Source organism: Falco cherrug, assembly GCF_023634085.1.
Source record: "Falco cherrug isolate bFalChe1 chromosome 17 unlocalized genomic scaffold, bFalChe1.pri SUPER_17_unloc_1, whole genome shotgun sequence".
In the NCBI taxonomy this organism is placed as follows: domain Eukaryota; kingdom Metazoa; phylum Chordata; class Aves; order Falconiformes; family Falconidae; genus Falco; species Falco cherrug.
The window spans coordinates 140,412-155,839 of NW_026599279.1; the positions used below are offsets into that span (position 1 = coordinate 140,412).

Sequence of the window (15,428 nt, forward strand, 5' to 3'; positions counted from 1 at the left end):
CTGAGGCATGGCCACTGGAAAGCCCCGCTGGTTCACGGGGTCCTCCAGGATGGCTGGTAGATTCCCGAGCCAAGTGGTAGTGCCTCGTAAGCCGAAGCTAGCCAGAGGGACAGAGAAGCCTGCAACTGTAAGTACCTGCTGCGGCCAGGTAGGAGCTGTGTAAGGCTGGAAACTGCCCCCGCGTCCTTCCTCTACCTGCCCCTCCTGTTGTCTGGCAGCACTGTGAAGCTGGACACCACCTCCCCGTCTCTCTGCTGCCATGCTTCTGTCGGAGGTGGTGACCATGGTGCGGTAGGGGATGGACTGTGTGCTGCTTCAGGGGAAGTCCAGAGTTGTGTCTGGATGTGCCACTGGAGCCATTTAAATGAACGTACCGGGCATTGCACCGGAATAGCTGAAGCGTGAGCGTGTGCTTCTCTCCGCCCCCTTTGTGTGGGCAGTAACGTTTTGTCACCTCGGGATGCTTGCCAGCGCTGCTCTGACCATACCTGCCCTCCAGGCAGCTGGGCACGTGGTGGGCTGCTCAAACTCTGCTTGAAGGTTTCGAGAGGTATGGCTGGTCCCAGATGGAACGGGTTCCAAAACAGTTGTTCTGTCCCGTATCCCGTGTGGAGCACAGATCCAGCGCTGCAGACAGCAGCGGAGTCAGGGCAATTCCTCCTCCCCATCCTCAGACAGCCCTTCGCTGACCAGAGCTCACTTGGCTGAAGATGACCTGGTGCTGAAGCTCTGTCGAGGAGATACCTTTGCATACTTCTGTGGAGGGGTCTCGGAGGCCCAAACAGAGAAAACAAGTGCTAATTCAAAAGAGATAACTAAAACTTGGAGCCATTCCTCTCCACCTCAGTCTTGGCACAACACTGATTTTCTGCTTTCCTGACTCACCCAGCAGTGACATCTCCACATGTGTGGTGGTTGTGAGCGTTGTGCAAGGGTGGAGTTAAGGGATTTCTGGTAACTCCTCCCAACCTTTTTCAAAGGTCACTGGCTCACTCCGGCCAAACTGGAAAGGAAACAAATGCCCGAAGAGCAAAACCCCCAACATGTCACATCAAATCACGAAGGAGAAGCTAACGGGACAAAGCTGCTTGTTTGGAGCATGTGTATTGCACTCTCTATCATTAATTTACTAATGTTAAATATTTCAACAGGTAATTATGGGACTTCCAGGACTATCCTAGCGGCTATGATCACAAATTATTCATCGGTGGCTCTTGAAGAAGAAAAGCCTTTCTGAATAAAGGCAGTTCTGTAGCTCTTGCTGGTGTTTTGCATTTCAGCTGACTCCCTCTGCCCTCCTGAAGGAGATGTCTCTTACCACCAAGCAGAGGCTGGCCAGCACTCGGGAGATGCGGCGACCCCAGATTATCCAGATTCTAGACATGAGCGAAGCCTCCCATCGTAAGGTAGCCTTTTCTTGCCCTTTTCCTTGCTGTTTGATGTGACGTTTGAAGAGAGCGCGTGCTTGTGACAGGCTTGCCTCCAGCTTATCTAAATGCCTTGGTGACTAAGTCCTGTTGTTGTTTCAGACTGCTGCTGGTGTGGAGTTCCTTCTGCTGGGGGAAAGGTAAAACATTTTTCCCCAGTGAGATGTTGGAGTCCTGACCTGCGCTAAGCCCATATAAACAACCTCTGTTGAAGTTGGTGGCTTTTGCTGGAGATGAGCTACTGCGGCTAAAGCATGATACTGGGGGAAGGCTGGGGCGGGCCACAAGGATGCAAGCTTGCAATTTCCCACCTTCCTGCTGAAATAGCCAGCCCTTGGTTTGGTGTAGTCTCTGTCGAACACTTGGGGTCATAGGATGCCCTCAGTGGTGGCAGCGTTGGCCTTTGAGGGCTGAGGGCCTACGGTAACTACTCAAGGTGTAGCTAAAGCAATTGCATGAATGCTTTGGGTTGGAACAACGAGTGGGACCCGTACAGGGTGTTAGATTTTTCAGGCTGCCAGGTACACAGGGGAATGGCCCTGGGCAGAGGGGAGTGGGTGTGCTTTATCTGGATCAATGTTTATTTACACGTGTGTTTAAAGCTGCTTTTCTTACAGATCTGCTTAGTATAACACACGTTCCAAAGGGGTAGATGACTGAGGTAGGCTGTTGAGTGGAAAACTGCCAGCGAGAGACCTGTAGCAAATTGGTTAAGGATTGCCCTAGACAGCGCGTGAGGTTGGGAACGCCTCGGACGAGCACAGACAGAACTGGCCGTGTGCTGTGGCCGCTGGCTTCAGCACGACCCTGACTCCTGTGGAGAAGCAGGAGACGTGCCTGTGTCTTGTGAGTGTGAAGAGTTCAGCTGGAAGGGGGGAGGCAGAGCAGGGAGGAGTTTTCTCAAAGTAACGCCTCGGCGCTGTAAGCATTTGCTGTTTCTGTATGTTTTCAGACCTGCTTCTGTAGTGGTATTAAAGAAACTGGCAATAATAGAATATAATGAAGCATCCATTTAAAGCTCGTGGGAAAAGGAGATGCCAAGTCCAGCTTTACTCAGATTGCCCAGTGATGCTGGGAAAGTACCTGGAACTTACCACCTCATCTGTCGCTTTCTTAACGGCGGTGTTCCTTTCTGGCCTGTCTTCTCTTCTTCCTGGTTTCTGGGCTGTGTGTCAAAAAAGAGATTTGAGGATGCGTTGGGCTCGGTCTCTGTGTCTCAATGTAAAGATGATCCCCAAATTGTTTCCCATGGGGTCTCCTGTAAATTCTTGGCTTTCCCTTGCTCCACGAGTGCTTACAGCTCTTGCAGTGAGTGCTCTGGAGCTGTGTGACCGTGTTAGCCCAGGGCTCTGCCGGAGGTAAGTGCTGCCTTGCCTGTTGGAGAAGGAGACCTGGAGAAACACCTGCCAAAAGAGCTGCTCGCTTGAGCCTGCTCAGTGTGGCCCAGAAACTTTTGATCTGCTCAGAACACAGGTGGGTGAGCTTCTGTTCCCCTAGCGTGAGCTGGGCAGGCGTACTCACCAAGGGACTGTCCTTCGCTGGAGGCCAGTGTTGTATTCTCTCACCGATGAGTCTTTCTCCCCGCGGCTGAAACTCTCTGCTCTCTTTTGCATCTCCAGTTCTCGGCAGTTGCCCTGGAACAGAGCTTGTTCCGGCCTTTCCCATCAGAGGTGGTATTTCAGAGCTACGTCCCCGATGAGGTCTATGAAGTGCCACTGATTCTGAGGAACGTGGACAAGGTAAGTGCTGGGATGTGGAAGTTTAACCCTGTGCTGGAACTGGAGAGCAGTGTCATCCGCGCGGTGCACAGCACAGCCAGTCGCCTGCTGCAGCACAGCGCATCCAGAATAAAACGTCTCACCGCCTTTATTTTGCAAGACGGTGGAAATCTTGCCATGCTGAGGTTTCTCCCCCTGGTTTTGGCTGTGTGTTGGTGGTACCTAGCTGAAAGGAGCTTTTCTGGTCAGCACCTTTCCCCGTGGCAGCCCTGCACGGGTGGGAATGTTGGGGGCTGTACAGTTCTTCCCTGCCCTCGTGCTTTCCCTCGAGTGTGCACCGCGTCCTGGTGGCTCCGTGGTTAATCCCAGTTTCCACAGGGCACCTCTGCCTCTGGGTGAGCTGCACAGAGAGCTGAACGGGCTGTCAGAGCTCGGGGTGGGGTCTTCTCCACTTTATGCTGGAGTAAGTTATAATTAGTGGTAACAGCGCTTCAGGAAAGGTGTTTTGAAACAGCAGTGGAAGCAGGCTGATGTAGCAGCAGCAGCGGGAGGCCTTTAGGTGCCCCTTCAGGCTCCTGCTAAGCTTAATTGGGTTCTGCTCAGGTTTTCCTGAGACAACGTGATGCTCTGCTTCCCCTTTGGAGAGCCACGGCCTGTTTGGAGTAAAGTGCCCTCAAAGGTCTCCACCTTTACTTGAAAAAAACGATCATTTTGAGACTTCCCAAGAAAGGTGAGAATGGAAAAGTTGAAAAATGTCAGCAGTTTTGTTCCACTGTCAGGAGGGAAATTGGGACCTTTTGAACTTCAGCTGGGGAAACGTTTGCTGGAATGAGGCATGTGCCAAGGGCAAGCTGGTGGGAAAAGGCAGGAGGGAGGAAAGGAGCTGAGCTTGGTGTTCTCTCCCTGCGCACTTTCATACACGCAGGGGTTTCTCTTGATACATAGCAGTAAGTGCACGGGCAGTAGAGACAGGTCAGAAAGAGGGGTGTAATTAAGGATACTCTTCTGTAATGAAGAGGAAGGGGTATGCGTGAGGGCAGGGTGGGATGGGAAGATGGAAGTGTGCACAAGAGACGGTGAATTCGCCTCCTTTCCAAATTTCCCTGTTGGGGAGGGCAAACAGGTGGACAACAAAAAAAAGCTGTCGAGGCATATTGCAGGTGGAAGAACAGCAAGTCCAAGTATCTCCTGAGATAACAGGTTGTGACAGGGATATGGGTGAAAATGGAAGACCCTTTGGCAAGGAAGGATGCGGGTGTGCTCCCTCAGTTATTCCGGGAGAGTACTGCACCATTCCTGGTCTGGCATTTAACTTGGGAACATTGATAAGATGCAGCATGTGTGCCTGCACCCGGGGGATGCCACTGGTGTGATCTGCGCTGAATTTTGGGCAGTCTTTGCTGTAGGTATCCTCGTCCCTGATTAAAATGTGCCTCAGTCCTCACTTTCTCTCTTCCTACTCTCTGCTTCATTCCCACTGAGTCTTTGGCTTCACCTGCTCCATTATCCATGCAGCACTTCAAAATGTTTATCTTTGCCAAGTACCAGCCAACAGGCAAACAGTTAATTTGCTCTATTCATGCTTCCTCAAGTGGAAAAGATCATCTGCATTAACATTTCTGCCATTCCCAGTAAACGATAATAAACTTGTACTGTGTAAAGCTGCACCTTGGGATTTACGTGCCCTGTGAAGGGGGAGGCAATGTGTGAACTGTGGGTTTTTTCCCAAAACAATGTAGTTTTGAAGCTAGTTAGAGCTCAACCACTGGAGAGCATGGGTGTAAAAGTAAGATAAGCTCCAGGAAAATCTTTGGTATGTTTTAAATACAGAAAGACAGAGAGGATAATCCTGCGAGGGTGTTATATTCTAAATTGGTTGGCTTTTGGCGATGTCCTGGAGAAAAGCAACGTTGTGCTCCGTCTCAAGTTTTTCGTGCCAGTTTCCCACATTCCTCTGAATCATACTGAGTTACACTGCATGGTAGCCTGAAGTTGTCTGCCCCATAAAAATCCAGCTGACAGCAAAATATGTTCCGCATAGAGGCTCTGTAATCATGCAACTACAGAAGTGCTGTACTATATACTTCCTGCTCTTACCTGTGTTGTAAAATTGCTTTTCTATTTTCAGGCTGTTCCTCAGCACCCTCAGATGTTCTGGGTGGCTTTTGCTGAGGGTCTGAGCCACACGTGCTCCCCTTCTAAGGGACATGGTGACCAAAATGCTTGTCTGCACTGTGAAGTTGGCTCCTGGAACTCGCCGCCCCAGGACATTGCTGGGTTCCAAGGGCGTTTGGAGAGTTCAGGACTGCCTTGGCCACGGGTTACCAGGCTCGGGTGGGTGGCGCAGAATGAGCCTCCATTTTTTCCAAGCCTCATGTGGGGTTGTTGTTGATCCGTGAAGCTGCCCACCAGTCCAAATCACCTGCTTCAGACTTTGAGATTTGGCGCTCAGGGGTTGCTCTCTATGTGCTAGGAAAATGCCTGTGTGCTGTCTATGTGCTGGTGGTGCCCCAGAGGGCAGAACCGTGCAGCAGGGTGCCTGCAGGGCCTGCTGGGGGTGGGCAGGGGTCCCCAGGGATCTGGCTTGCCCGCGCTGGCAGCTGCCTGGCTACGGTCACAGGCAGCAGGAGCCTCCGGAGAGCAGAGGTTGGCTTTTAATAATGAAACCACCACCAGGCAGTGCCAGTCATGTATCTCGGGGCAGAAAATGCCTTTGAAGCCCCTAGTTGATAGGCACAGCCTGGGGGGTCGCCTGGCTTTCCATCACTTGGCCAGGTTGCTGGCTCTCATCCTCTGCATCAGCCTCTCCTTGTAGCATATTGTGCTTCTCCCTTGCTTCTTTCCAGCTCCCTTTGGTTTTTCCCAGCCATCTCTCTGTTTCTGGGGTTGTCTCTTTGTCTTCCTGTGTTTCCTCCTTTTGCTCTTCATTTGCTGCTTTTATTCCCAGTAAGGCCACAGTATCTGTGGTCCCCTCTTGCTGGTCTGCCTACATGACTGTAGCACCGCAGCTTGACTGCCCCGCTCAAACCCAGCACGTTAAAGTGAATTTCTTCCTTCCGCCAGGATTAACACGTACTGTTTGGCGTTCAGATAATACATGCCCCTTCTAGGGGCATGTCTGCCTGGATGTGTACGGGCAGAAGCCAGCAGATTCTCTGGGCTTATTGAATACACGGGTGACTTGATTCAGATATTATACCGCCGCGCTGCTGGTGTCTTACCTGCTTGGCCCTTCCTTCATCGCCCTGCTGCCTCTGGCCTCGAGCTGTTTTGCCCAGGCAGAAGGGATTAATGTTCACTCTTATGTGTTACGTGTATGTACCTCCAGAGCTAAAAGTGCTTTGTGAAGGTGGTATCACCAGGCCTCTTCTCCTCCTGTTTCCACAAGCTGCAAGATCATACTTTCCTCTCTTTTCTGCAGGTTCCTGGGCTGGTGAAGGTCATCTTGGAGAGCTCACCTTATTTCAAGCTGATCAGCCACCATGCTGTGTGCCGCAAGGTACTGCCTGGCATGCTTGCGACTTTCCGCATCGTTTTCTCCCCTGATGAGAACAAGGTGAGACTGGAGGTCCCGAGAGGTGTGTGCCTTCAGTGGGAGGTGAACCTGCGGGGCTGGGTTCAGAACAGGGCATCTGCTGTGGGTTTTGAGGCACTGTCCTGGTTTCGGTGGCATTGCACTGGATCTGCAGCTGGGGGAAACTTTTCCTGTGGTGAAGATGATGCTGTCATAGGCTGGAGGCTCTTCTATGCTTCAGACTGTGATTATCCTTTGGTGCTGGAACGTTTAATGCCATGTCTGTTGGCTTCAGGGATAAGAGTGCACTGTGTGGTGGGGTGGCCTCTCATGGTGTTGGTTTCTAGTATCTGACTATTGCTGCATAATTACGGGTTTGCTCTGATAATTATAAATACAAAAGCCTGTTTGCATAAATACAAACCTGTTGTTTGGAGGACCCAAAGCTGAGCCTGATCAGAGTGAGGACCACCACCTTTGAAAACTGGAGTTGCTTCTTGAATGCATATCGTGTTGGCTGCAGTAGTGAGACGGCGGAACGTTCTGTCTGAAGCCGGCACTTTTCTTGCACACCGGTCATAGCCCATGCCGTGCTGCGAGGTTTGCTCTAGGCTGTGGTCAGGCAGCCTGCAGCTGGTCACATCCTGGCTGGCAGCACCATGCGATGCCACCGCAGCAGGGACTGACGAGCTGTGCGTTCCCTCCCTGTGCTTTCCTGGGCGTTTTCAGGGGAAGGCGCACGTGGGACAGTAGGGAAATGGCAGGGAGGGGTGCTGATAAGGTGTTTAGCCATCGCACCTCTCTACTCGATGTTAGGGGCTTAATTATGATGGAAAACGCTAGGGGAATGGCTAGATCCAGAGAGCTTTCCCCTTTCCCGTCTGGCAACCAGTTCCCTGCCTCACCCTGGGCTGGAGCGAAGGTGATGCTTTTTCATACCCTCTGTGTTCCAGCCTTGCTGCTGTGCTGCCCCTGAGGATACTTGCCCACCTGTGCTCCAGCTGTGATTCTAGGGGAGAAGATGCGCTGTGCTCGTGGCAGGGAGCCAGCCTGGCCCAGACACGCTGAGCTCCAGATGTCTTTAACCAGCAGGAGGCTGGTGTGCTGCAGAGGACTGAGGCATCTGGAGCGCACACAGGAGTGAAGGGGCAGGTAGCATCTGCAGGCAGCGTGTTAGCCTGGAGCCTTTGGGCAGTCACGCTGGTGTGGCTGTGCCTGCGTGCATGGGGCTGTGGTTGCTGTGTCAGCTGGCACCTATTCCCTGCCCCGTGTGCCATGCTTTTGCTCGGAGGTTGGAACGTCAGTGCTGTGGCCCTGGCAAGTCTGGCACTGTGCCGTGATGTGAAGGGGCGGCGGTGTTACCTGGAGGCTTGTTAACGCAAAAGGGTTTGGTACCTGGCATGGAAGGGAGGAAGCCCTGCAGGGGAACACAGACAGACAGGCTGACTCTTTGCACCAGCACTCTGCTGCCTCTTGGCACAGTTCTTTGCGTGACTTTGTGGGTGATGCAAGGTGAGGGGGTCGCTCTGAGCCAGCTGGTGTTTCTGTGCCAGGCCAGAGGTGCAGGCTCTCTTTGGGCACAGCTGTTCTCTCATCTTCCGTTTGCTGCTTAGATGTAGTTGAACACCCTGTCCTATCCTCAAACAGCATGGCTGTAGCAAACTAGAGAGGAAATGCCCTGTGGTGCCTGGCTCCCCATGCTTGTGAAATGATCTGTTGCTTTGCGGAGGGACTGAGAAATTGTTTTACGTCATTCGTATGGAAGGTTAAAATGATGTTGGCTTAGGGCAGTTCTCCATACTGCCCAAGTGACATAAGAGCTTAATCTCACCGAGGTAGGCTTTGCAGGGGACACTGCTTCCTTTAAAATGTGATTGACTAGTATTCATGAGCATTCATTTTTGGGATGGAAGTAAATCGGTTCCCATGAAGGGCAAAGAGCTGCTCTTCAACTACAGAGAAGCAGCAGAGCAACACATGAACATCACCCCAAATAGAAGTAGGGTGAGGTAACTCCCAGGAACACTCATGTCCAGTACTTTGTCCCTTGTCTTGCCCTTGAACTGGTGAGTGCGTGGCATTAGGGAGCTGTGCCAGCGAGGTCCTCTGCACAGCTTGAGCGACACCCTGGTGGTTTCTGCCGACCTGGGTTTTGTGCTCCTTGCAGGGCATTGGGAGAGGGATGTGGGCTGCTTGGTGAGGAGCACATGGGGACTCTACAGCAGAACCAGAATGTTGTATAAATCGAACTTTTTGTCTCGTACTTGATGGAGTGTGAGTCAGGAAAGTGCCGGAGTGCTGTCGCTCAGCTAGAAATGCATCAGTAGCATGGTCAGGATGTGCAGAGCACCTTGCAAAGCCCTTAGCCAAGAGGCAGGCTTTGGGAGATGGTTCTGTAAAGCCACCTGTGTTGGGCTTGCAGTTGCTTGCCTGCAGAGTATCTGTGTGTTAGTTGTGGAAGGCTCAGGAGTGCTGCCTTTGAATAACTCCTACATCTCTGATACTGCATGATCCACAGGGACTGTGGGTAACCCAGTGAAGTGGGGTCTGGGTCTTCCTGATGAGGAGCCGGTTTGTGTCATTCTCTTGCTTTGAATCTGTTCTTCCCTGGCGTAAGTCTGACTTCAGTGAAGTCACTCCTGATTGAAAGGAGTAAAATTGTGCCTCAGCCCTAAGTAATAGGGCCATGTGAGTTGTTAGTGGCTGAAATGCCACGTAGCCCTTTCTTGGAAAATGAGCAGTTTCCTACTGTCTCGCAGTCATTTGGGAATGTGCCACGTGGTCAGACTGTCAGAAAAGGAATAGCTGACGCGCCTCTTGGTTTATTGGCACTCGTGTTATAAATGAACTGCTAATTTTTCTGCTGGGCAACATTTCCAGTTTGTTACTCTTGCTGCTTCTGATTTGCACGTTTCTGTTTTATGGCTCCATTGTACAGCGTGGGTGTTCTCGTGCCAGCCCCTGTTCCCGTGTGTTCTTGCGTTATGGTCTGATGGCCTCTGCTGAACTGGAAACCATTGTGGCACTGACCGGCAGATAAACAACAGACAGAAATACTTCCATTTGTGCGTCCTTCAGGCTTATTAGTAGTTTATTGTAAAGGAAGAAGGAAGCAAGAAGCACATAAAAACATAGCAGAGCTTATTCTGTGTTGTCCTCTTGCTCTTTTCACTGTAGCAGTGCACTGTTTTCAGGCAGTGCAAGTTCAGTCTGTGAGGTTTGTGAAATTCATTGCTGATGCTCAGTGGAGACTGAATTAATGCACATTGATTACTCTGGAATATGACAGGACGGTGAGTTATTGCATGACTGAAATGAAGTCCTTTAAAATTCAGCCCAGCCCTGCTAGATGTTTTGTTGTGCACAGAAGCTATTCCAAGAATACTTTTAAGATGACTCTTGTGAGGAGGAAAGGGGCAGAAGACCAAGGCAAATGGCGCGGCGCCACAGGAACCTGAAGCCAAGTGACTCATTTCAAAGACTCCTGCGAACCGGCGGCTGAGGGGGGCAGGCGCAGGGGCACCCCCTCTGCTGCGAACGGATCTTCATCCTCTGGTCTCTCCTCTGTTGTCACGGCCCTTATTTTCCAGCCTTTTTTTATATCAGGGTTTCAGCAGGAGCTTTCCCTGCTTGGCTTGCTGTGTTACCTCATGCTACAAGGATCTTTTCTGTGCAAGTTGGCTGCTGCAAGGAATTCAGTGAAGCATTTGGGATAGGTTATGCAGGGAAACTGACATCTGAGTTTGGGGTTCTGGGCAGTTAGGCTTGATATTGCTGCGACAGTAATTACTGTTAGCCTGAGTTTACAAAGAGCCTGAAACAACACCCAAGACAAGCAGCCGCTTCAGTCTCAGTGGGTGCCAGTTCAGACGCCAGTGGTGATACCTGGAAGGCCAGAGCTTGTAATTTACTGCTTGTCACAGGGGAGCACGAGAAGGGGAGCCATCGTACAACTGTCTGTATCTTCCGTGAAACTGAGAGGGGAGTTGTATGCAGGATGAAGTCGTGTTTTCATGAAAACCTATAGCCTGAAGCTGTGTCTAAACACAGCAAACTTTAAAGCATAGATGGGATGCAACCCCTCTGTCATCCAGGCACGTTTATTTAGAAACCTGGTCTTAAACAGTCTGCTAAGGGTTTGCAGTTGCGAAGCAGAACAACATTTTGAACTGGTCTCAACTGTGCCCCTAGGCTGCAAGCAAGTGCGTAGCAGGGTTAGTGCCCTGGTAACACGAGGCAGTGCTGAAGTAGAGACTTTGCAACCTGTTGCCCCCAAGGGAGGGCAATTCAGCTTTCAAAAGCTTAAGGGACCATGGGTTCACAGTGGCACAAACAGCCAGCTTCTGCCTAGCACCCCTCTTGCCTTGGGTTTCCCCCTGTTTGGGCTGGCGCTGCATTCAGCCTGGTGCAGGGTCCCACGTTGGTGGGGTGGTAGAGCGTGGCTGAAGGGTCAGCCCGCTCTGAAGTGCTGAGTCAAGCCTTGCACGGGATGCCATGTCCCACGGTGTCCCTGGAGAGGGGGCTTGGAGCATAATGTGCATCTGCATGAATGGCGAGAGGCATCTTTCTCTCTCAAGGTCGTGGTTGTCTCTGTGAAACCAAATCCTTGTTGCTTTAGCCTTGCCCTCAGGTCCCTGGAGAAATCCCTTGTGCATTGCTGTGCAGGTGGTCCCAGCGCCCCTCACCAGCAACGGAGCTGGGAAGGCTGCCTGTGCTTGCTTTTGGGGGGGATTTATTTCTTGGGCTCTTAATTGCATTGCTGTTGATCCATTTGCTCCTTAGCAATGACAACACCTTGACAATTACTTCCTTTTACTTGCTCCAAGTAGCTCCAGTTGTTGAAGTTCCTTTTTTCTTTATCCTCCTGCTGATCTGAACTTGCATCCTCCTCTGCCTACCTGGCACCTGGAAGAGGGAGCTAAGTAAATATGGCATGCCAAGACTTAATAAGGCAGGTAGCTTTCAATTGGCTTTGCAATGCCTTTGTTACAGTAGTGTGGCCAAAAGAACAACAACAACAAAAGCAAATAACATTCTTCATTTGCTAATGAGTTTCTGAGGATCGAAACAGTGCAGGACGTGAAGTAGCCAGGTAATAGGTGCTTTAAATTCATATGGGCTGCCCATAGCTTTTATTTTAGAGGGCTTAGGCTGCAAGATTGAGTACAAAATTGCTAACTCAGAACGACTTGCTGAAGATGAAACGCTTTCCTGAAATGCGGTATTAAATCATGCAGGTTGCTTGCTGCAGTTCCCTTCCTAGTATTTTACCTTCCAAATAGGAAAAGCAAAAGCCCTTCTGCAGTTTCTAGGGTGAATATTTGAGATGTCTAGAAAAGGAGATTATTCTTTTTGTCTTGGATGGGGCAGCATCTGTATTGACAAGCTTAAACCCCAGCTGAGCAGGTGGTAGGCGAGGTGCTGGGTGGTGGGTGAGGCGCTGGCTGTCAGCGCTTGCGTTAGAGCAATAGGTACGTGTCTGTGCCTGGGCTGGCTGCCTTAGGGCCCTTCCAGGAGGGGATGGGGACGGGAGCAGGCAATCCCAGCTGTGGGGGAGTCTGGATCGGTTCTGCTGAAGGGAGTTTGCTGCTGTATGCAATTCCTAAATCATTAAAATCCTAAAGCGCTTGCTGCTTCAACAGTGATAAAAATATCAAATTAATTAAAAGCACTGAGGAAAAAATCAGGGCAGCCAGTGAGTGACGAGAAGCAGAGTTTTTATCAGCTCATCCATAAGAGCGCTGCTGGGGGTAATGGCTCCTGGCCCTATGGCAGCAGATTTACCACTGATTTCAGTGGGGGCAAGGTGATAGTTCCAGCGCAGCGATGCCACGCCATACATCTGGAGACTGCTCTGCTCATCTCTACAGTAACATGATTTTGGTAATTTGATTTGCCTTCCTGCTGCTAAACGCCAGACAGCCGGGGCGCGGGGGGGATTGCCTGGCTCTGTTCTGCAGAAGGCAGTGGCTGGGACTGCACAGCCGGCTTTGCTCTGGTGGGGTGTCTGAGTGTCCCCCGTGTGCAGCTCCCGATGCCGCCTGCCTGGGGTGGGTGTGCTAACCAGGCACGCCGTCACTTACTCCTCTAGAACAGACCTTACAGAGGGGTGTGATTACGGCATCAGCCAGGGCTGTCTCCTGTGCCCCCTGAGGCTGGGTGAGATGTAAAGGGAAACGGAGTTCAGACACAGGAAGAACTAACACCCTTTAATTCTAGCGCAGAGGTGGCATAGGCTGCTGAGGGCAGGGGTGGAACTGTTAGCGCTTTTAGGTACTTGTGAAACCTCTCGCAAAAACAGTTTGGGTCTGGAGCTGAGCCAGCTCTGGTGTGGGGAGATGGATCAGGTGGCTTTTGAAGGGTGCGTGTCCCCAGCCTTGGCCCTATAACGCTGTGAGAAGGGGCAGGAAATACAGCCGTACCCTGCACTGCCCTGACGCTGCCGCAATTACCGTGTCCAGCTTGTGAAGTATTTCACCGAAGACTGACCATTGACTATGCATGTGGTGAAGTCCTTTTGAAAGTGTACCTGAGCATCCCCTGCCAAGCTTCAACGAGGTCGCCGCGTTGCTGGCACTGGAGTTAGTGCTGTGGCACAGCTGGGTTCTCAGTGGTGCTTCCAATAGTCTGCAGTGGCGATCGAAGCAGGTTGCGTTAGTGCTGTGATCCCTTGCATGAAGAGACTGTTCTGGTGTCTCGGAATCAAAGCATCAGATAATTGTGGTGCTGCCAGCTTGCTGCAAAAGCAGGTGAATCAATGGGGTTGTTTCTCCTTTGCAAGTTAACGACCCTGTGCAAGTCATGCTACTGGAATGAAAGCTCATGAAGGTAAAAAGTACTGTTGCGTTACTGAGTGATACTGCTACAGCCATAGAAAACAGCAGTTTTCCTTCTGCCGTGGGGAAAGTACTAAAAGCATTGTGCTGAGATTGTTTCTTTCCCCGCAGGATTATTTCCACGAGCTCATCTGCATCACAGAAAGGGGAGAAGTTTGTTGTGCCTCTCCGAGCTATAGGTGCCCGAGCTATCCTGGACTTCCCCGACCAGGTGAACTTCTCAGCCTGTCCAGTCAAGTACAGCACCCAGAAAACACTGCTGGTTCGCAACATCGGTAACGGGGCGGCCCGCTACTGCATCAGCCCTCAGAGGTAGGGAGCTCATCCCTTTTTGTGCAAAACACTGTTGTGTGATAATACAGTTGGTAAACAGCAACAAAAAGGAGCCAGAGCGTGTGGGCTGCTGTACTGCCGTGGCTGGAAATGGGCAGGGCACGTGGGGTTTGCTGTTGATTATAGTGTTTGAAGCATGGCGCAGCCTCTGCTAAAACTCTGCAAGCTGCAGAGTGGAGTTTTATAGTGCAACGGTGTCTTCAGTGCACAGTCGTGCAAGACTGATTCTGTTAGATTGAACGAGCAAATGTAGGAAGGCAGCTGGACTGCCCTCGGGCTGTGTAAGATCCTGCGTGGCAGACGACAGCTCTAGGAGCTCAGTTCCTGAAGACCAAAGGCAGTGTTAAGAAATGGGCAAGCTCTGAGCTGGTGGAAGAGACATTTAAGAATTTATCATCAGCTTTACCAGCAGTTTGTCTATAGTAGCAAGTGCAATCAGAGATGATAGATCAAAGCAACTGGTATTGAGACCCTGACAAAAACCCTGTGGGGTCCAGAACCTGGTTTTCCAGTAGGTTTGATCTGGTCCCTGGGATCCACTATTCTTCATTAGAATGAGCTCTTAAGTGGAGATGAGCTGGCAGCGGCTTCAAACCTGCACTTTAGCCCCAAAGCAGAATGCCGATGGGCGCACAGGCAAAAGGTGCAGCAAATGGCTGGTGCGTGGGTTGGGAGCCTTTTCTAGAGCTTTGTCTCTCTCAGATCTCCTGGAAAGTGCTCTAGCATGCTGTAGTAGCTACCAGCAACCCCCTTGATCTTCAGTACCTTCTGAAATGGTTATGTGGCCCTGTTGACCAAATATACCCATTCCCTGGGAGGCCACAAGCACGTGGCATTTCGGCAGTCTCCTGGTCAAGCGCCTGATGTGTGCTGTGTCGTGGACAGCCTGTACTGTTCCTCTTGGTCTGAGAAGACAGTCACTGGTTTTCCAGTTTGCTGAACTGGAGAGGGTAATGTGTTTTGGAAACTGCACCTGCAAGGAAACCACTTCAGCTGGCTGGTAGTTAGCTCCGTGTTGCTTGGTCCCAGAGGTTTTGGTGTAGGAGCTGAGGTCCAGAATGCAGCAAAGACGTGCCGTCTGCCTTAGTGCACCTGAGTTGCTTCGGTTTCTTCCCCAGGAAAACAGGGGTCAAGAGAAGGCTCTTTGCTCTTTCTCCTGGGAAATGCGAAGGTCCAAGAGGCTTCTACCAAAGCCTGGCAAGGCTGTTGAAGCAGGCTTCCAGGATGCTGTTCAAGCAGGCTGCTTCTTTTCACTGTGGAAATACATAGGCAGGAACTTGTAAATCCCTGTACAACTTCCCTCTGGGATTTCCAGATCTACTTGTCACCACCAAAACAAGTACCCAGTCGTGTGTAGCATCTCTTGGCAATGTCCTTGCCAACTGTTCTATCGCGTGATACGGCGTACGTTGAATCCTGCTTGATATGGATTTTATGCTGAACTTCACCAATTGAATGTTTCAGTCCTGATTTGCAACAAAGGGATGGGAAGCGTTACGAAAGCTTTATTTCAAACTACACAAGAAAGTACAATTCTGAATAACTGGATTGCGTGTGCGCAGAGATCAAAAGCTGGTAAGATTTCCCGTGTCAGCCAAAG

The 15,428-nt window shown here is 51.0% G+C and overlaps 1 pseudogene; it reads left to right on the top strand.

Annotated features, from left to right (window-relative positions):
• LOC129734815 (hydrocephalus-inducing protein homolog) overlaps positions 1–15,428 on the top strand; it is a 62,596-nt pseudogene continuing 47,168 nt past the window's right edge.